The sequence below is a fragment of the Bos taurus genome, chromosome 1, assembly GCF_002263795.3.
Source record: "Bos taurus isolate L1 Dominette 01449 registration number 42190680 breed Hereford chromosome 1, ARS-UCD2.0, whole genome shotgun sequence".
Taxonomy (NCBI): domain Eukaryota; kingdom Metazoa; phylum Chordata; class Mammalia; order Artiodactyla; family Bovidae; genus Bos; species Bos taurus.
Window position 1 is genome coordinate 147,941,051 of NC_037328.1, and position 21,536 is coordinate 147,962,586.

The window sequence follows — 21,536 nt, forward strand, 5'->3', positions numbered from 1 at the left end:
CTAACTTGACTCCTCTCCTCTAGAATTCAGCTTGTCACTGCTTCCTCCCCACTCAGTGGACCCCTGAAAAGCCTCCCACCCCACCTACCAGGATCTCTTGTCCCAGAGACACCCTCCTGAATAAAACAAAGCATCAGATCGTATTGGAAACTGTCCTTGGCTTCACATCACCCATCAGTTAATATGCCGAGTCATCAGCATCGTGGGCCGAGAAGGCTCTGGACACAAAGATGATGCAGACAAGCCTGAGCAGACACCAAAGCAGAAATGCCTGTGTCCTGTTTGAGTGATGGTAGAAGACCAAGCAGACTCAAAAAGGAGTTGTTATTAGTGATATTTATACAAAATGGGTCATAGACGTGAAGGGGGTCCAGACTACTGGAGACTTGAAAATCAGCCTGGGACTTTTTGACTTTATCCCTGCATCCACGGGGAGCCATGGCATGTCATGAGCAGAAAAGGCAGATGGAAGCAATGTCCAATTGTTAACACCAACCCCCTCCCCTACGTGTGTGTGCGCATGCTCAGTCATTCAGTTGTGACTGACTCTGTGTGACCCCATGGACTGTAGCCCACCAGGCTTCCCTGTTCATGGAATTTACCCCTGCACCACCAGGGAAGCCCACCCCCTCCCCTACCACCACACAAACACTGAATAATGTCATCAGGCCACTGGTTATTTTAGCTAGTGACTACTTTGTCTTTCATAGGAAAAAAAAGAGAGATTGGCAAGTAACTATTTGTTTCCCTTTAACATACTTTGAATTTTTAAGTAACACTTTATACTGGCCCTACAAACATAAGCTCCATTCCAGGGGTTTGCAATATCTTAGTAGTAGGCTATAATTTAACTGGGGTGGTTCTTTCTCCAGAGGCTACAAAAATAGAAACAAAGTACATCACCAGATAAAATACTAAAATATTAATGAGGGGATATTATTTCTTTGAACCAAAAATATGATGAGGAATGCATTAATGAAGGTTTCCAATGTACATGCCAGAAAGTCTAAGGCCTTTTCCAAAATGCTAATTGTTTAAAATTAGAATAAGATGTGTTTAATACCTATAGACCATCAGTTTGTCCACAGACCATCAGAGTTGGTCTATAGGTATTATCCTAAACACTGATGCACAATCCCAACATATAATTCCCGAGAGGCTCAGAATGACCACAGCCAAATTGATTCCTCTCCAAAACTCTACCTCCATTAAGAGTATTAATAGTCACCTGTTTACCTAAACTGGAAACGAGGTCATCATCCTTGTCTCCTGCCTCTCTCCCTAAACTCTTGCATCTTGGGTTTCCCAATGGCCATCACTTATTTCCAACACGTCTGCCTCAATCAGCCCTGCTCAACACTCCTCACCATCAATGCCTTATCATCAATCTCCCAAAATATTTCAGTAGCCTTTTCAATGGCTCTAACAGTCTAACAGCCAGCTGCTATCTGCTAGTATGACCACTCCAGAAATTCACCACCCTGCCTTCTTTCTCCACTTGCTGATATGTTCAGTCATGGCCAACTCTTGGCGACCCCATGGACTGTACCCCACCACCTTCCTCTGTCCATGGAATTTTCCAGGCAAGAATACTGGAGTGGGTTGCCATTTCCTTCTCCACCTGACAACCCCCTTCCCCTTTCAACTTACCCCAAAGGTCCCTTCCTTGCACCCTCAGCATTTCCCACCTTCTTCTCCAAGAATGAATGGTTTCCTCCTCTAAATTCCTAAATCATTTTTTCCTTTCTTATTAGAACACTTAGCCCGTTTTGACTACGATTTAATGTTTAACACTCATTCTTCCCCAGTAAATCTGAATATTCCTTGAGGTTCAGATCCATGTTTTATTCTTCTCGGAGTCTCTGGGGGAGTACAGCACATCTCCCAAGACATGGTACACCCTCTCAAATATGTGCCAAACTCAGATTGGTTTTCTTGCCAATGAAGTGAGGTATCTGATCATTTCCAATGTAAGCTTTTTAGATTTTGATGACTGCACATCTTATGTCACTTAAATTCCCTTTGTCCATCCTCTCCTTGTAGCTGTTTCTCTTTGGCCTTTTTAAGAGCAAACCTCTGACAAGCAGCATTTGGTAAAATATTTTGCCACTAGCTGGATGCTTACAGGAAGCACAAAGGAAAGAGTAAGTAGAGTAAAATACCTATGTGTATTTCAGCACCTACTTTAGAAAAACCCTATATATATATATACACCCCTATAGAGACAACCCACACCCTAACTCTGACATTGACTTCTAGAGAAAACAGGTGTACTTAGGGACCCAGTTGTATGCTCCATTACTTGGCCAACAAAGGTCCATCTATTCAAAGCTATGGTTTTTCCAGTAGTCATGTATGGATGTGAGGCTTGGACTATAAAGAAAGCTGAATGTTGAAGAATTGATGCTTTTGAACTATAGTGGAGAAGACTCTTGAGAGTCTCTTGGCCTGCAAAGAGATCCAACCAGTCCACCCTAAAGGAGATCAGTCCTGAATATTCATTGAAAGGACTGATGCTGAAGCTGAAACTCCAATATTTTGGCCACCTGATGCAAAGAACTGAGTCATTGGAAAAGACCCTGATGCTGGGAAAGATTGAAGGCAGGAGGAGAAGGGGATGGCATCACCGACTTGATGGACATGAGCTTGAGTAAGCTCCAGGAGTTGGTGATGGACAGGGAAGCCTGGCATGCTGCAGTCCATGGGGTCACAGAGAATTGGACATGACTGAGCGACTGAACTGAACTGAAATGTGTGCTCCAATGCAGATATTATTGTGTTACATGGCTGATAATTACCTGTGGGAAAAAATAGCAGCATGATCCCCACAGTGATCACTCCTCGTGCCAGCTAAACGGCTTTCTCAAACCCACACCTACCTGACATAGCCAATTACTAATGTCAAGAGAGCAGGAAATGAATGGCTCATGGTTTGAAGCATCAGTAATTTAAATGAAAATGTTATAAAGATTCATCATTCTTCCTGGAGTGTAAATGAATGAAACTCTAAGTGTATGATAAAGACATGATAATTGCCAGCAAATTAAGTTCCAATAAAGATGAAGAGGGAAATCGGTCTTCTCGACTCTTGGACTATTTCCTTCCAAAAGTATTTGATTGTTTCACATTAGGAAGGCAAACAACTCAACTCTGTAAAGATCATGCTTCTGAGGTAAGTGTCACCAGGAGTCACGTGGGAGAAGCTTCCATCAGCAGCATCCCTTGTACCCACCTGGAGCTGATGAGGTCATGTGCTCTTCAACTATGGTACTCCTCCAGTGAAGACTTGGTCCAGAGGTGTGCTGAATAAAGAAAGGGCAGGTTTTATTTCACCCAGAACTTCTGGAGCCCACTGATCTGTGAGAACAAGCGCTGCATGAGTCTTGATTCTACATTCAGCAAAGCAACATTGCATTTAGTCAGAGAGACCCTGTCGGAATAACTTCCTAGAACTCAAACCACAGCTAGACCTCTTCTACAACATAGTTGGCTCTTCCACCTTCATTCCTCTGCCTCCTCCACTCTACAATTTTCCCTGGTCCTTTTAGTCCAAAGTCATTTTATCAGATATTCACATTCAAAGTAAGATATTGTGGCTATGGTCCCATGTGTTGTGTCCTCCATTTGAGATCATTTAAAAGTCCTGTATGCAGGTCAAGAAGCAACAGTTAGAATTGGACATGGAACAACAGACTGGTTCCAAATAGGAAAAGGAGTTCGTCAAGGCTGTATATTGTCACCCTGCTTATTTAACTTATATGCAGGTACATCATGGGAAATGCTGGGCTGGAAGAAGCACAAGCTGGAATGAAGATTGCCAAGAGAAATATCAATAACCTCAGATATGCAGATGACACCACCCTTATGGTAGAAAGCGAAGAAGAACTAAAGAGCCCCTTGATAAAAGTGAAAACGGAGACTGAAAAAGTTGACTTAAAGCTCAACATTCGGAAAACGAAGATCATGGCATACCAGTCCCATCACTTCATGGCAAATAGATGGGGAAACAGTGGAAACAGTGTCAGACTTTATTTTTCTGGGCTCCAAAATCACTGCAGATGGTGATTCCAGCCATGAAATTAAAAGACGCTTGCTCCTTGGAAGGAAAGTTATGACCAACCTACACAGCATAGCGACTGATCTGATGTGATCTGATCTGACACAGCATATTAAAAAGCAGAGACATTACTTTGCCAACAAAGGTCCATCTAGTCAAGGCTATATTTTTTCCAGTGATCATGTATGGATGTGAGAGTTGGACTGTGAAGAAAGCTGAGCGCTGAAGAATTGATGCTTTTAAACTGTGGTGTTGGAGAAGACTCTTGAGAGTCCCTTGGACTGCAAGGATATCCAACCAGTCCATTCTGAAGGAGATCAGCCCTGGGATTTCTTTGGAAGGAATGATGCTGAAGCTGAAATTCCAATATTTTGGCCACCTGATGTGAAAAGCTGACTCATTTGAAAAGACCCTGATGCTGGGAAAGATTGAGGGCAGGAGGAGAAGGGGACGACAGAGGATGAGATGGTTGAATGGCATCACCAACTCGATGGACATGAGTTTGAGTAAACTCTGGGAGTTGGTGATGGACAGGGAGGCCTGGTGTGCTGCAGTTCATGGGGTTGCAAAGACACGACTGAGTGACTGAATTGCTTGAAAAGTCATTTAAAAGAGAGTTGGCATATACACACCACCATGTGTTATCCGGGCTTCCCATGTGGAGTTAGTGGTAAAGAACCTACCTGTTAATGCAGGAGAGGTAAGAGACACAGGTTCAGTCCCTGGGTCTAGAAGATCCCCTGGAGGAGGGCATGACAACCGACTGCAGTATTCTTGCCTGGAGAATTCCATGGACAGAGGAGCCTGGTGGGCTACAGTTCATAGAGTCACAAAGAGTTGGACACGACTAAAGTGACTTAGCATGCATGCAGGTGTTATCCAACCATCCACAGATGAAATTTGGGTTCAATCACTTAAAAAAAAATATATGAAGTACTGACACACACTACAATGTGGATGAACCTTGAAACATTATGCTAAGTGAAAGAAGCCAGACACAAAAGACCACATGTTGTATGATTTTATATGTGAAATGACCAGAACACGTGAACCCATAGACACAGAAAGTGGATTTGTGGTTGCCAGGGGCTGGAGATAAGGAGTATGAGAAAGGACTGCTTAGTAGGTACAGATGTCCTTTTGGGGTGATGAAAATATTTTGGAACTAGAGATGGGTGTGTTGTGGGTGTATCTAATGCCACTGAAGTCTTCACTTTAATAAAACAGCTAATTTTGTGTTTCGTGAATTTCACCACAATTTTTAAAGAGGAGGGAGATTTGTAGATAGTCAGCCAGGAGGCTCTTATGATGAGAATTTTTTCAGACATAGTGGAAATAGGGTAGAGGTTCCTATTAAGGAAATTTCTCAGGTTCCTCCCCTAAATCCCAGGAATGAGTTTGCCTTTGCTCAGGACTGCACTTGCCTCAGATAAAACATCCTAGCAGTGGCTTGTCTGGGAAGCCAAGGTTAGCTTCAAGAAAGGCAGAAGGGCTGGCTTCGGCCTTCCACTGGCAGGGATCCATCCTCTGCGGAGAAAAAGAAAACATAAGTAGCTAATGTTGACTGGAATTATTATTATTATTATCCTTATGCTATGCTGACCTTTTCTTTTCCATGGCCTAAAATCAGATTGTGTGCTGTTTATTCAACTTTTGCCTGGGATTCTTTTTTAGGTTCTATTGATTCTCTACTGCTGCTGCAGCAGAACCAGGCCAAGGCGAGACCTGGAGGTTACACACAGCTCACTTCATGGTTTCACCCGCAGACACAGGAGGAGGTAGCGACACGGGTTTCTGGTTACTGATGACACACAGGTTCTCTCTTTCTTGCTCATGCCCCGGGCTCACCTGGGAAGCCTACCCAGAGCCTTACCCAAGGGAACCCAACTCTGGGTTGCTGAGATTCCAGCCTCTAGAGTCGAGAAGTCTGAGACTTGCAGACCCGCTCGTTCGATTCCCATTGGAGCTTTGATAAGAATGCCAGCCTTTCCTGGGGCAGGAAATCAGTGTCAGGAGAGGAAAGGATAAAAAGAAGGGGGAACTAGCTGGGAATGAGCTTTGAATACATAATGCTTTGCTGTCTTGCATTTTGATTTGAGTGAATGTACACTCAAAACTGCCTTTCTATGACAAAGCTCATCAGAAGGAGGTCCTATCTATCAGGGTGCAGTCAAAAGGCAGAGATCACTCTAGTTACTTGAACAAGGAAGATGGGATACAAAGAAATGTTAACGATAAGAGATGCTTAACTATTTTATTTTTTTAAAAGGCTGAAAGGAACCCTCGAGAAGTAGCATCACCTCGGGGAGAGAGATAAAAAGAGCAAGAACTAGGAGAGAAGCCCCCTCTTCCCATCCCCAAGGCTGAGACTCAGAGCTTCTCAGAAGGGGGCTTAGCTACCACAAGAATTTGAAAAGTGCTGGTGGTCAAGAAACTTTCTGGAAGGCAAAGTCCAGAGACAGCCTGGAGAAGCAAGTCATCGTCAGGGTATGAGTGGGAAGAGCTCTGGGAAGTGACCATTGTGGGGATAACATGGCCGGAAGGACAGCGGAGCTTGGTTTCATCAGTCACTGGGCCACTGCAGAGAATGGTAACCACGGAAGGCTTAGAACTCAGAAGCAAAGAGTCTTTGCCTTGCACTGCCCTTCTAGAACCCTCCAGTGATGAAGGCCAAGTTTGGCCAGTGGGCAAAGAAGAAGTGTGGACAGGTTCCAGCACTAGTATCAAAAATCAGGACAAAGAAGAGTGGATCTGCACGTGAGGTATAATATATTGAAACTAGATTGACGAGCACCCTGTTCTAGATCTAGGCTCACTTTTGGGGTTCCCTGTTCTAGGTCTGGCCTCACCTCCATGGGATCCCCGTTCTAGACCCAGTCTCATCTCTGGGGGACCCCATTCTCGGTGTGGCCTCACCTCCAGGGGACCCCATTCTAAGTGTGGCCTCACCTCCTGGGGACCCTCATTCTAGGTCTAATCTCATCCCTTCACCTCAGTTCCCTTCAGTGAACTGCTACCATAGAGTCTCCATCCCCGTTGGGAGCACAGACAACATCCTTCACCAACTCCATTTCCCAGTGAGTGAGTGACTGAAAGTCGTTTAGTCATGTCCAACTCTTTGCGATCCCATGAGCTATACAGTCCATGGAATTCTCCAGGCCAGAACACTGGAGTGGGTAGCCTTTCCCTTCTCCAGGGGATCTTCCCAACTCAGGGATCAAACCCACGTCTCCCACATTGCAGGCAGATTCTTTACCAGCTGAGCTACAAGCAAAGCCCAAGAATACTGGAGTGGGTAGCCTATCCCTTCTCCAGGGGATTTTCTCAACCCAGGAGTTGAACCGGGATCTCCTGCGTTGCAGGCGGATTCTTTACCAGCTGAGTCGCAAAGGAAGCCCCCATTTCCCAGTATTCAACAATATATCCAGGTGGGTCAAAGAACATAAATAAACTTTCCAAATCAACAGTCGATCAATGTTTTCACACTGTCTCAGGAGGAGAAGAAAGGTAAAGAGTAGGACTTTGATAAACTTAGATAACTTAGATGTGGCCCAGAATGGCTATATTTTCACCAAAGTCAGTTTCATTTTCCTGATATACTCTGTTCCCAGTTTCCTTTTACAGTTAGGCTGATTCTAGCCAGTGGGATGTAAGCAAAAGTAATATATCCCACTTGCAGGCCTGGCCCCTAGAACAGCCCCGGCCCCTGTGTCCCCTCTTAGCCATAACCCACTAGCTGCCTGCAGAAGAGAGCTTCTAGGGAAGGAGATTAAGGCCCTGAGTCATCCTTTGGAGGAGAGCATCCCTGGAGAGTTGCCCAGCCAGGCATCTCCACCTTGGACTGTGATGAGAGGAGGGAATAAGCCCTTAGTGAACTGGTGTCCAGAGCAGCAGCATCTGAATGACTTGGAGACTTGCTAAAAATGCAAGTTCTCAGGCCTCAGCCTGCACATACACATTGGAAACCCTGGGAGAGAGTTTCTATAAGCCCTGCATTTTAATAGAGCTTCCTCTATGGCTCAGCTGATAAAGAATCCACCTACAAGGCTGGAGACCCAGGATCCTCGGTTAGGAGTATCCCCTGGAGAAAGAAATGGCAACCCACTCCAGTATCCTCGCCTGGAAAATTCCATGGACAGAGGAGCCTTGCCGTCTACAGTCTACAGGGTTGCAAAGAGTCGGACATGACTGAGCAACTAAGCATGCAGTGGTGTATTTTAATAAGGAGATTTGGACACTCTAAAGTTTGAGAACATCTGCCTTATTGTATAAGGACACTAAGATTTGGAGGGTTTTGTTAAGTCCACAGGAAGTCACAACATAAAAATCACAAACTGAGTCCCCAGTAACCAGTTAAAATTTGACCACTGTCTCACCAGGGACCTCTGTCACGACTCATTAATTCCAAGCCTGGACCAAGCTGATTAGGTCTTCATACAGTTGAAGACTTACTTACTAACCTCAGATATCATCTATGACATTTGACCGGGAACCAGGACTGCGTTCATTACATTGAGTTATTTTGGACAAGCTGGGTAACTTGATCGTTTTATTGCCTCTGCAAAAAAAGCAGATCAACCCCCCACCCATGTACTAGTCACTTGGAGGAAATCCTCAGAGAAGGATGAGCTAGTAGATTGCATGTCCAATGTTTAGAGAAATTCTATATGACTGTTTTTATACCCATCAAATTTTAGGAAACAAAAAGCAGCCACTTCAGCTCCATATACCAGCTGCAAACAAGGGACTGTGCAGATGCAAATAGTCTAGGCTAGCTCATTTTCAATTTAGAACTTTCCTAATGCTAAGTTTTCTGTTTCAACTGTTGGCCAAAATGGAATGCCATCTCTACAAAAAATTTGGGCTGTTTAAGTTCCCAAATATAAAGTCCAAATTTTAGGGGTTTTGAAATCACATACTTTTCCCAGGAGGAAAAGTATCATCATTCCAGAGAAATGGAAGCTTGGAAATAGCATCTAATATCAAAGCGATGTGTTTAATTAGCCACGTGGGTAAACAAGAGCTGCCAGGAATGCGGTGGCTCAGAGGAGAATCGTGGCATTTAGTTCCAGCTCTGTGCAAAGCCACATCTTCAGCACTTAGTTCAGAAGTAATTACCATCTTGCTGGCCCTCGGGTAGAGGGAGAAAAGAAATAACTATATTCATCTTGTGATTAAATGGCAATTAGCAGCTAAGTGCCCTGCAATAACATGGCAGTTACCACCTCATCACAGCGTCAGCAGCTTCCCTGGCCAATCCCACCAGCCTGCTGGGTATCAGAGCCCAGCGCTGCAGGTCTAGGACCGTGGGGAGGACCCAGGCACCAGCTAGAGTGAGGCACAAATTAGTGGTTAAAAGTGTGCACTCTACAGCCAAGCGGCTTAGGTTCCAAACACAGCTTCACCACTTATCAACTTGCCAACTTGGCCAAGTTGCTAAAAGTTTTTAGTGTCAGTGTCCTCATCTGAAAACTGAAGGAAAAGAGTTGTTTCTAACACATAGTGTGGTGAGCATGAGGCTTAAGTGAGTTACTAGATGCAAAGTGTTTACTAGAGCTCCTAGAACACAAAATATCCCCAGAGATGGCTAATGTTTCCCCATGCTTTTCCTCCATGGGGCTGGGACAGATTAACTCTTTCCTGCCTTGCATGCATGATTTAATGCTTAAAATCATTTTAAGTATATGTACCACCAAAGCAAACACAAGCACAGATAAAAAGAACCCTCTCTTATATCACCCTGCCTCTTTGGTTCTGAGTGAATTCTGATTTATCTTCCACCCAAGGGACCACCCTCAGTTGCTCCAGATTGTGAAATAAATAGAAGCAATGTCTGAGAAGGCCTGAACAGAAGTTATCACCCCCAAAAGAGCAAGGCAATGGATTTGGACAAGAAATTGCATCTCGAGACAGAATGAATGAGGATGAACCAAAGTGAGGCCACAGGGATGGTGGGTGTGGCCAAGTTCTCGATTATCTACCTTTACAACCAACGTTGCTCCTCAGGTTGGCGTCTCCTCTCCCCAGAGATTTGGTGAACTTGGTGCACCAGTGATTTCTGAAATTAGTTCTAAAACATAAGCAGATGGTAAATCTGTTGTAAAACCAAAGAGCCTTTTTAAGGTTACACATTTGGGGGCAGCAGGAGTTCTTTGTTCTCAGATGCTTGCCCACCCCTTGCCCTACTCAGCACTTAGTAGTTGGGAACTTCTTTCCCCATGCCCCTTGTCAATTAGTTTAGTCCATCTGGAGACAGTGGTAAGACCAGAGGCTCTTATCCTACCTGTAGCAGAGCTTTCAACAGTGCCTGCATCTCCTCTCAGAGAGCCCCGCACAGTGAGCTCCCAGGTCCAGTCAGGACATCCCCACTCTGGGACTCCAGTGCAATACCACATCCTTGCAACGCCCTTCTCCAGCCCAAGAGGTGGAAGTGGAATGTTCTTATTGCAAATCTCTGATGGCCTAACGGCTCTCTAGTTGTTTCTTAGCTCCTACATCACATACGTAAACAATTCCCTTCATCAAATGCCCTCTGTTTGAAATACCTATGCTGGATTTTATTTCCTGAAGAAACCCTGACTGATAAACCATTGCTTCATCTGTATTATTTCCGCCCCCCCTCCAATATCTCAGTGAGAAAAGCATTGGACTTGGAGAAGGCGATGGCACCCCACTCCAGTACTCTTGCCTGGAAAATCCCATGGGCAGAGGAGCCTGGTGGGCTGCAGTCCATGGGGTCGCAAAGAGTCTGACACAACTGAGCGACTTCACTTTCACTTTCATGCATTGGAAAAGGAAATGGCAACCCACTCCAGTGTTCTTGCCTGGAGAATCCCAGGGACGGCGGAGCCTGGTGGGCTGCCGTCTGTGGGGTCGCACAGAGTCGGACACGACTGAAGCGACTTAGCAGCAGCAGCAGGAATCAGGAGCCCTGAGTTCTGGTCCCAGTTCTACAAATAACTGACAATATTCCCGAGGGCATTCTTCTCTGTGCCTCGGTTTCCTAATAAATAAGATGACTGGGCTAGGGGACTTCTCAGATCACTTTCAGCCATAGAGTTCTGGGACTAGACATTCTGACCAGTGTCACCATGTGGGGCTCAGTGGCATTGACTTACTCCCTGAGTTGGCTGGAGAACATTCCCAAGTGCGCCACTTTACATTAGCAGCTGAGACAGAGCAAGGTGGTCTTGGCCGTGTTGTAGGTGATGGAAGGAATTGAGGAGGGTGGCGGTGGATGGTCTGCATGTGTGGAGGAGTGGTCACACATATGCTTGTATGTGCTCGGGATTCCCTAAGAAACCTTCGTTGGCGCATTATTCTCTCTCGATTCACGATTCCCACTTTTATCTCTTAGATTTAAAATGATAGCTTAGCACATTAGTGTTGCAAGATGGAGACTGGTAAGGATGATACTATATAAATTAACATCCTAGGCAAATTAGTATAAAGATACTAAGTCACAAGCATGAATACATGACATATTTGATGTCTTAACAAGTAGATTCTATTTTCTTTCTCTCCTCTGAACTACAAGTTCTCAATCATTTTTTTTCACACAACAGTGTGATCAGTTATGGGCCATAGTTGGGTATATAGCTGGTATATGCTTCTGCTGCTAAGTCACTTCAGTCGTGTCCGACTCTGAGCGATCCCATAGACGGCAGCCCACCAGGCTCCCCCGTCCCTGGGATTCTCAGGCAAGAACACTGGAGTGGTTTACCATTGCCTTCTCCAGTGCATGAAATTGAAAAGTGAAAGTGAAGTTGCTCAGACGTGTCTGACTTTAGCAACCCCATGGACTGCAGCCTACCAGGCTCCTCCGTCCATGGGATTTTCCAGGCAGGAGTACCAGAGTGGGTTGCCATTGCCTTCTCCGAAACAACACTTATAGAGTAAGCTTTTAACTGGTTTTAGGCTACAGTTGCAATCAAATACATTTTTAAGTCAGTTATCAGTTTATGCCCTTTACTGATAAGATATTTAAATATAAGCTTATATGCATGCAGGTATGTTTACATACAACACACACACAAACACACACCCTCACATTCGCAAAATTCACCCCTGAAGATACTACTACAGTGAAAACTCTCATAAAAGTTATCTTCTCGGGCAAATAGATAGTCCTAAACTTCACTCACAGTAATCTATTTTCTTTTAACTCCTCAGTCAGTACTTCATAAAAAGGCTGATAATAAGCTTTTTTATCAGAAGCCAGTACTGAAATATTAATATTAATCTGTAACTGCAGTGTCCAATAGGGTAGCCACTAAACACATGTGGTTATTAAGCACTTGAGATATGGCTGATTCAAATCAATTTGCAGCATAAATACAAACACACACCAGATTTTAAATCCTCAGTATGAGAAAAATAGGACTTGCCAGGTGGCGCTCTCGGTAAAGAACCTGCCTGCTGATGCAGGAGACACAAGAGACTGGAGTTCAATTCCTGGGTCAAGAAGATGCCCTGGAGTAGGAAATGGCAACCAACTCCACTATTCTTGCCTGGAAAATTCTATGAACAGAGGAGCCTGGTCCATGGGGCTGCAAAGAGTTGGACACAACTGAGCACAGGAGAAAAATAAACATAATATATCTCATGAATATTTTTATGTTGATTGCATGTTGAAATTGTAATATTTTGGATACATTGTTACAACTCAACATGTGCTGCTTTTAATTAGAAAATACTAAAATATATCACATCATATTTCTACTGGGCAGCACTGATTCTAGAAGTTAAAGTAAACAAAAAGATATTTCTACTGTGTTTTTTTACAGAAGAGCCTTGATGAGAGGCAGCAGTATTGACCACAATTGATGGGGGCAGGGATGGAGACTGGCCAAATTTACAGGAAAGATGGATGGTTGGAGTTTCAACCTGCTGACACCCAAATCAAGCTTCAGTCTATACAGAAAATAGCAAAGACCCAATTAATGGTGCTGTACACTGAAAACAGCATCTTTGTGTCAACAGCTTGTGCGTTCTTCCAAAGTCCAAGAGAGAAGGGCCTGAGGCGATTTCTCTTACTGATTGAAACCTGAAGAAAGTAAGGACCTTGGAGTTAAAGTTTCCAAGGTTTGACTTCCCATATTGTCTCCCATTTCAGTATCATTCAAAAGTACACGTCAAAAATAAATCTTACAAATATACAAGAGACTTTAAAGCTCTGGGCTTCCTTCCCAGGTGGCACTAGCAGTAAAGAACCCACCTGCCAATGCAGGAGACATATAAGAGACATGGATTTGACCCCTGGGTCAAGAAGATCCCCTGAAGAAGGGCATGGTAATCCACTCCAGTATTCTTGCCTGGAGAATCCCCATGGACAGAGGAGCCTGGCGTGCTACAGTCCATGGGGTCGCACAATGTCGGACAAGCCTGAAGCAACTTAGCATGCACACAAGCACTTAGCTTTAAGACATTCAGTGGGAAGAGATTGCGTACACATTGCATCTTACATCTAAATAATTGTATTCATCATCTCAGTCCTTGCACATAGCATGAAACCTGGTACACAGTGGGTGCTTAATGATATTTGCTGAATGCACCAAAGGAACAACTCAAACATGGCAGTTATTGAAATTTGGATCCACTTCCCTTGTGGCTCAGATGGTAAAGCGTCTGCCTGCAATGCGGGAGACCTGGGTTCAATCCCAGGGTCAGGAAGATCCTCTGGAGAAGGAAATGGCAACCCACTCCAGTACTCTTGCCTGGAAAAGCCCACAGATGGAGGAGCCTGGTAGGCTACAGTCCATGGGATCGCAAAGGGTCGGACATGACTGAGCAACTTCACTCACTCACATGCTGCTTAAGATAAGGAAACAAAGATGCAGTTCTAGAAAATCAGAATCATAGTTAAAGAAATTATCAAGAACAGATCACAGTCATTAAAAGGATGAAAAACTAAACCCAGCTTTTTCAGAATGCCATTGTTGTTCAATCACTCAGTTGTGTCCTACTCTTTGCAACCCCATGGACTGCAGCACACCAGGCTTCCCTGTCCTTCACTATCTCCCTGAGTAATGCTATCCAACCATCTCGTCCTCTGTCATCCCCTTCTCTTCCTGCCTTTATTCTTTCCCAGCATCGGAGACTTCTTCAGTGAGTCAGTTCTGATCAGGTGGCCAAAGGACTGGAGCTTCAGCTTCAGCATCAGTCCTTCCAATGACTATTCAGGACTGATTCTCTTTCGGATGGACTTGTTGGATCTCCTTGGAGTGCAAGGGACTCTCAACAGTCTTCTCAAGCATTACCGCTCCAAGGCATTAATTCTTCAGCACTCAGCCTTTTTTATTGTCCAACTCTCACATTCATGCATGACTACTAGAAAAATCATAGCCTTGACTATATGGATCTTTGTCAGTAAAGTAATATGTCTGCTTTATAATACACTGTCTAGGTTGGTCATAGTTTTTTTCCAAGGAGCAAGCGTCTTTTAATATCATGGCTGCAGTCACTGTCCACAGTGGTTTCGGAGCTCAAGAAAATAAAGTCTGTCACTGTTTCCATTGTTTCCCCATCTATTTGCCATGAAGTGATGGGACCAGATGCCATGATCTTTGCTTTTTGAACGTTGAATTTTAAGCCAGTTTTTTCACTCTCTTCTTTCACCTTCATCAAGAGGCTCTTTAATTCCTCTTCACTTTCTGCCACAAGGGTGGTGTCATCTGCATACCTGAGGTTATTGATATTTCTCCCTGCAAATTAATTCCAGCCTGTGCTTCATCCAGCCCAGCATTTCTCATGATGTACTCTACATAAAAGTTAAATAAGCAGGGTGACAATATACAGCCTTGATATACTCCTTTCCCAGTTTGGAACCAGTCCATTGTTCCATGTCCAGTTCTAACTGTTGCTTCTTGACCTGCATACAGGTTTCACAGGAGACAGGTAAGGTGGTCTGGTATTCCCATCTCTTTAAGGATTTTCCACAGTTTGTTGTGATCTACACAGTCAAAGGCTTTAGCATAGTCAGGAAGCAGAAGTAGATTTTTTTTGCAATTCTCTAGCTTTTTCTATGATACAACAGGTATTGGCAATTTGATCTCTGGTTCCTCTGCCTTTTTAATTCCAGCTTGTTTATCTGGAAGTTCTCAGTTCATGTACCGTTGAAGACTTGCTTGGAGAATTTTGAACATCACTTTGCCAGTGTGTGAGATGAGTGCAATTATGCAGTAGTTTGAACAATCTTTGGCATTGCCCTTTTTTGGGATTGGAATGAAAACTGACCTTTTCCAGTCCTATGGCCACTGCTGAATTTTCCAAATTTGCTGGCATATTGAATGCAGCACTTCAACAACATCATCTTTTAGGGTTTTAAATAACTCAGCTGGAATTCCATCACCTCTACTAGCTTTGTTCATGGTGATGCTTCCTAAGGTCCACGTGACTTCGCATTCCAGGATGTCTGGTTCTAGGTGAGTGATCACACCATCATGGTTATCCAGGTCATTAAGATCTTTTTTATATAGTTCTGTGTATTCTTGCCACCTCTTCTTAATATCTTCTGTTTCCGTTAGGTCCATACCATTTCTGTCCTTCATTGTGCCTATCTTCTCAAGAAGAGTTCCCTTGGAATGTCTCATTTTCTTGAAGACATCTCTAGTCTTTCCCATTCTATTGTTTTCTTCTATTTCTTTACATTGTTCACTTAAAAAGGCTTTCTTATATCTCCTTGCAATTCTCTGGAACTCTGCATTCAGACGAGTATATCTTTCCTTTTCTCCTTTACCTTTTGCTTCTCTTCTTTTCATCTATTTGTAAGGCCTCTTCTGACAACCACTTTGCTTTTTCGCATTTCTTTTTCTTGGGAGTGGTCTTGATCACTACAGCTTGTACAACGTTAGAAACCTCAGTCCATAGTTCTTCAGGCACTCTGTCTATCAGATATAAATCCTTGAATTGATTTGTCACTTCCACTGAAAAATCATAAAGGATTTGATTTCAGTGAATGGTCTAGTGGCTTTCCCTATATTCTTCAATTTAATTCTGAATTTGGCAATAATGAGTTCATCATCTGAGCCACAGTCTGCTCCCGGTCTTGTTTTTGCTGACTGTATAGAGCTTCTCCATCTTCAACTGCAAAGAATATAATCAATCTGATTTTGGTATTGATCATCTGATGATGTCCATGTGTAGAGTCATCTCTTGTGGTGTTGGAAGAGGGTGTTTGCTATGACCAGTGCGTTCTCTTGGAAAAACTCTGTTAGCCTTTGTCCTGTTTCATTTTGTACTCCAAGGTCAAGTTTGCCTGTTACTCCAGGTATCTCTTGACTTCCTACTTTTGCATTCCACTCCCCTGTGAAAAGGACATCTCCTTTTGGTGTTAGTTCTAGAAGGTCATATAGATCTTCATAGAACCATTCGACTTCAGCTTCTTCGGTTTCAGTGGTTGGGTCATAGACATGGATTATTGTGATACTGAATAGTTTGCCTTGGAAATGAACAGAGATCATTCTGTTGTTTTTGAGATTGTTTGAGATTGCACCCAAGTACTGACTCTTGTTGATTATGATGGCTACTCCATTTCTTCTAAGGAATTCTTGCCCACAATAGTAGATATAATGGTCATCTGAGTTAAATTCATGCTTTCCTGTCCATTTTAGATCACTGACTCCTAAAATTGTCGATGTTTACTCCTGCCATCTCCTCTTTGACCACTTCCAATTTACCTTGATTCATGGAACTAACATTCCAGATTCCTATGCAATATTGTTCTGTACAGCATTGGATTTTACTTTCACCACCAGACATATCCACAACTGGGTGTTGAGTCCACTTTGGCCCAGTCTCTCCAGTACTCTTGCCTGGAAAATACCATGCATGGAGGAGTCTGGTAGGCTGCAGTCCGTGGGGTTGCAAAGAGTTGGACATGACTGAGCGACCTCATTTTCACTTTTCACTTTCATGCATTGGAGAAGGAAATGGCAACCCACTCCAGTGTTCTTGCCTGGAGAATCCCAGGGACAGAGGCCCCTGGTAGGCTGCCATCTATAAGGTCTCACAGAATCGGACATGACTGAAGCAACTTAGCAACAGCAGTAGCAGCAGCAGCTTCAATCTTTCTGGAATTATTTCTCCACTCTTCTCCAGTAGCATGTTGGACACCTTCCAATCTGGGGAGTTCATCTCTCAGTGTCATATCTTTCTGCCTTTTCATACTGTTCATGGATTCTCAAGGCAAGAATGTTGAAGTGGTTTGCCGTTCCCTTCTCCAGTGGACCACATTTTTTTTCAGAACTCTCCACCATGACCCGCTCATCCTGGGCGACCCTACATGGCACTGCTCTTGGTTTCACTGATTTAGGCAAGGAGCTTAACTGAGGAGGATCTTGATTTTTCTGCCAGTTGTGTAATAACCATCTTGATAGTTTTTTAATAAGAAAAAGAAGCCTGGTCTCTTTGCTATCTCAATGTGTACTGGTTTGCATTATTTTTGTTCAATCTTTTTACACTTACAAAAAAAATCTATTTAAACTTCACATTCTTTTTCCTTTGAATGGATCATGTGGGCATCGGGGAGACCTCAGGGGCTTTTGGGGTGGATAAGACCAATAACAGGAATTGCTAATGTGGTTTCTATTGAATGTGATGGATTCATTAGGTAAAATCCTTTGATAAATCGAGAGTACTACATTTTTACTCCATTCGTCTTTGTCTTTTGGATTCCAGGGCGACATTGCTGACAGTTCCACTTTGAGCTAAATGAGCAGCCTTGCTTGAAGAAACTGGTTTAAGGGACTCTCACGAGCCCCTGCATTTGCCTTGAAGTCACACTGAAACTGCTCTGCACAGAAGAGCTCTCAATCTCCCCAGTGAGTCACAGCAATGAGACCCAAGCCTCCTCCCTTTCACATAGTAAGTCAACCTAGATGCAACCAGCATGGTCATTCATATCCCAGTCATATTTTTCTTTTACAATCAAATGGAAAGTTTTAATATATATAATATACATAAAAGAGTTATACTCCACAACCAAGTGGGATTTATTCCAAGGATTCAAGGCTGGTTTAACATGCAAAACTCAAATGTAATATGAACTTTCTAGGTGGCTCAGCAGTAAAGAATCAACCTGCCAATGCAGGACATGTGGGTTATAATCCTGGGGTCGGGAAAATCCCCTAGGGAAGGAAATGGCAACCCACCCCAGGATCCTTGCCTGAAAAAATTTCATGGACAGAGGAGCCTGGCAGGCTACAGTCCATGGGGTCGCAAAGAGTTCGATGTGACTGAGTGCCTGATCCCACACCCATCTGTCTAACCTGTCATCTGTCATTATCTTTCCATTTCTATCCATCTATCTATCAATGAGAGGGAGATAGAAATTGGGACAGAGTAAGCAAGAGAGAAGGATCTTGTATCACTAGCATGTCACATCCTCGACCCTCTGTGGCTTCAGTTCTTTTAAGCCACTCCAGTTGTGACAATTTGTCCCCGCAGCCCCAGGAAATGAATACATCAGGTGACAAGGCTCAGCAGAACCCAGAGAACAAATGAATCTGACAGTTTGTTCAGAAAGGCTGGGAGTAAGCTTGTCTTGGCCAAGTCTATGAAGAGCGGAGGTCCTGCTCAGCAGTGTGTGTTCTCTGTGAGACTAAAGCTTCTCAGGTCTATGTTGCTCAGATTTATTCATAACTGCTCTTCCTGGCTGCACCCATATGCCTTTAAGGAGTTCACCTCCTCCTGCAAAGGTATCCACCCTTGGGCTCCCCTGTGAGCCTCTGGATAGAAAGAATAATGCTTTTATGCCTCAGCATCCAGGGCCATGTCCACCACATACAGGAGCTTAATAAACATCTGCCAAGTGGACCAATGGAATCAATCTGTGATCGAGTCCTCCTTGGAGCATACATGCATTTCACAATAACTCCTGTGTCTCCTTTCCAGCTCTTTCCCTAAATACCTCCTCCAAGTGGGCCTTTTCGGAGCCAACATGGTGTCAGGCCCACTCCCTGACCTGATCAGGCTTCATCACATAGAGCCCTTAGCTGCCAAGTGGAGGCTGTGAAGCACACCATGCTCTCCTCTTGCATTTTCACAATCAGGGCTATCCTTTCTTTGTTTAAAATCCTACCCCTTCAAATCTCAGCTCAAATGCAGTGACTTCTAGGAACCCTTTCTGAATTTCCTAAAGCAGCTTTGACCTTCATCCTCTACTGCATTATGGAAACCCTTAGCTTTGAAGCCTTTGACTGTGTGGATCACAACAAACTGTGGAAAATTCTTCAAGAGATGAGAATATCAGACCACCTGATCTGCCTTCTGAGAAATCTGTATGCTGGTCAGGAAGCAACAGTTAGAACTGAAATGGAACAACAGACTGGTTCCTAATTGGGAAAACAGTACATCAAGGCTGTATATTGTCACCCTGCTTATTTAACTTATATCCACAGTACATCATGTGAAATGCTGGACTGGATGAAGCACAAGCTGGAATCAAGAATGACAGAAGAAATATCAATAACCTCAGAGATGCAGATGACACCACCCTTATGGCAGAAAATGAAGAGCCTCTTGATGAAGGCAAAAGAAGAGAGTGAAAAAGTTGGCTTAAAGCTCAATGTTCAGAAAACTAAGATCATGGCATCCAGTCCCATCACTTCATGGCAAATAGATGGGGAAACAGTAGTAAAAGACTGTTTTTGGGAGGCTCCAAAATCACTGCAGATGGTGACTACAGCCATGAAATTAAAAGACGCTTGCTCCTTGGAAGAAAAGCTATGACCAATATAGACAGCATATTAAAAAATAGAGACATTACTTTGCTAAGAAAGGTCCATCTAGTCAAAGCTATGGTTTTTCCAGTAGTCATGTATGGATATGAGATTTGGGCCATAAAGAAAGCTGAGCGCCGAAGAATTGATGCTTTTGAATTGTGGTGTTGGAGAAGACTCTTGAGAGTCCCTTGGACTGCAAGGAGATCTAACCAGTCAGTCCTAGAGGAAATCAGTCCTGAATACTCACTGGAAGGATTGGTGCTGAAGCTGAAACTTCAATACTTTGGCCACCTGATGCAAAGAACTGAGTCATTGGAAAAGACCCTGATGCTGGGAAAGATTGAAGGCTGGAAGAGAAGGGGACAATAGAGAATGAGATGATTGGATGGCATCACCAACTAGATGGACATGAGTTTGAGTAAGGTCCAGGAGTTAGTGATGGACAGGGAAGCCTGGCATGCTGCAGTCCATGGAGTCTCAAAGAGTCAGACACGACTGAGCGACTGAACTGACTGACTGACTAGCTTTGAAGCCTAGCTGTGTTCTTTATGCTGGTGATGGAGGAGGTGATGATATTGATATTATTGAGCCCCTCAATCATGTCCTTCCCTTCATCATTCCAAGTATCCAGTTTTATTGTAATTTCTTGCTTGTCTGCCCACTATGTTAAGAAGCTCCAGAGGACAGAAGACAAGTCTTTTCCCCTTGAAATCTGCAATATCCACCTGCCATGCAGAAGGCATTCAACCAGTAACCCCTAGAGAAAAGTTTGGTTTTTCTTGTGCTCTCCATTGAACCAGGGGTCAGCTAACTATGACGCACATGCCAAACCCAACTCATGGCCAGATTCTGTATAGTGAGTGAATGGATTGGAGACTGACGATAGATGGCCTCACAAAGCCTACTGTATTTACTCTCTGATCCTTTACAGAAAAGGTTTACTGACCTCTACCCTAAGCACACAAACATGGTCTGGCTTGTATAATAATTTCGCTGTGGTTGCAGTTTCTTATCTGATGACCTCCTTTCAGCTTACCCAGAAATTCTCCCAAAGACTCGGGAACAGATCCAACCCAGACAGCCTGGATGGAGAAAATGCCAACCACCCTCCAAAAGGAGGCACTTTCATGTTTTCAAAGTATCTGTCAGTACCTCAGATTTTAAAGTTTCTCCCTAAGCCATTGTAAATGGAGTCTACAATTTCAAAAGCATTATCACTTCAGAGGAAGGCAGACTCACTTCCCTTGCCTGTGCAGCCAAGCTGCTATAAGACCCCTAGTGGGAAGTTAAGTTTCTCAAAGAGAAACCAGTAACTGGGCTGAGCTGATACAAGTAGCTCTTCCTTATCCACAGAGTATACGTTCCAAGACCCCCAGTGGATGCCTGAAACCATGGATATGGACTGAACCCTATTTATACTCTTTTCCTCTCTACATACATAGATATCAATAAGTTTAATTTATAAATTAGGCTTGGTAAGAAATTAACATCAGTTCCGTTCAGTTGCTCAGTTGTGTCCTACTCTGCGACCCCATGGACTGCAGCATTCCAGGCCTTCCTGTCCATCACCAACTCCCAGGCTTACTCAAACTCACGTCCATTGAGTTGGTGATGCCATCCAACCGTCTCATTTTCTGTCGTCCCCTTCTCCTCTCTCCTTCAATCTTTCCCAGCATCGGGGTCTTTTCCAGTGAGTCAGTTCTTCACATCAGGAGGCCAAAGTATTGGAGTTCCAGCTTCAGCATCAGTCCTACCAA

General features: G+C 43.8%; 2 long non-coding RNA genes across 9 annotated transcripts in view; one reads left to right on the forward strand and one right to left on the reverse strand.

Moving 5' to 3' along the window:
* LOC104971069 (uncharacterized) overlaps window positions 1-21,536 on the reverse strand; it is a 130,089-nt gene that overhangs the window by 5,639 nt on the left and 102,914 nt on the right. For 4 of the 5 annotated variants that reach the window (XR_009495727.1, XR_009495730.1, XR_009495725.1 and 1 more), the window contains exons 3-5: window positions 10,039-10,127; window positions 4,741-5,584; window positions 3,233-3,302 (exon numbers count right to left, since the gene is read on the reverse strand). This is a non-coding gene — a long non-coding RNA (uncharacterized lncRNA). The remainder of the gene's footprint in view (window positions 1-3,232; window positions 3,303-4,740; window positions 5,585-10,038; window positions 10,128-21,536) is intronic. The other variant, XR_009495733.1, reaches the window with a different exon arrangement.
* On the forward strand, window positions 6,470-18,016 carry LOC112448053 (uncharacterized). Of its 4 annotated transcripts, none has more exons than XR_009495711.1 (4): window positions 6,470-6,819; window positions 9,844-10,063; window positions 12,844-13,141; window positions 17,735-18,016. It is a non-coding gene; the product is annotated as an uncharacterized lncRNA (long non-coding RNA). The 4 variants fall into 4 exon arrangements; XR_009495720.1 differs by lacking the exon at window positions 17,735-18,016 and adding an exon at window positions 8,437-8,592 and having other exon boundaries at window positions 12,844-13,215; XR_009495707.1 differs by lacking the exon at window positions 17,735-18,016 and having other exon boundaries at window positions 12,844-13,215.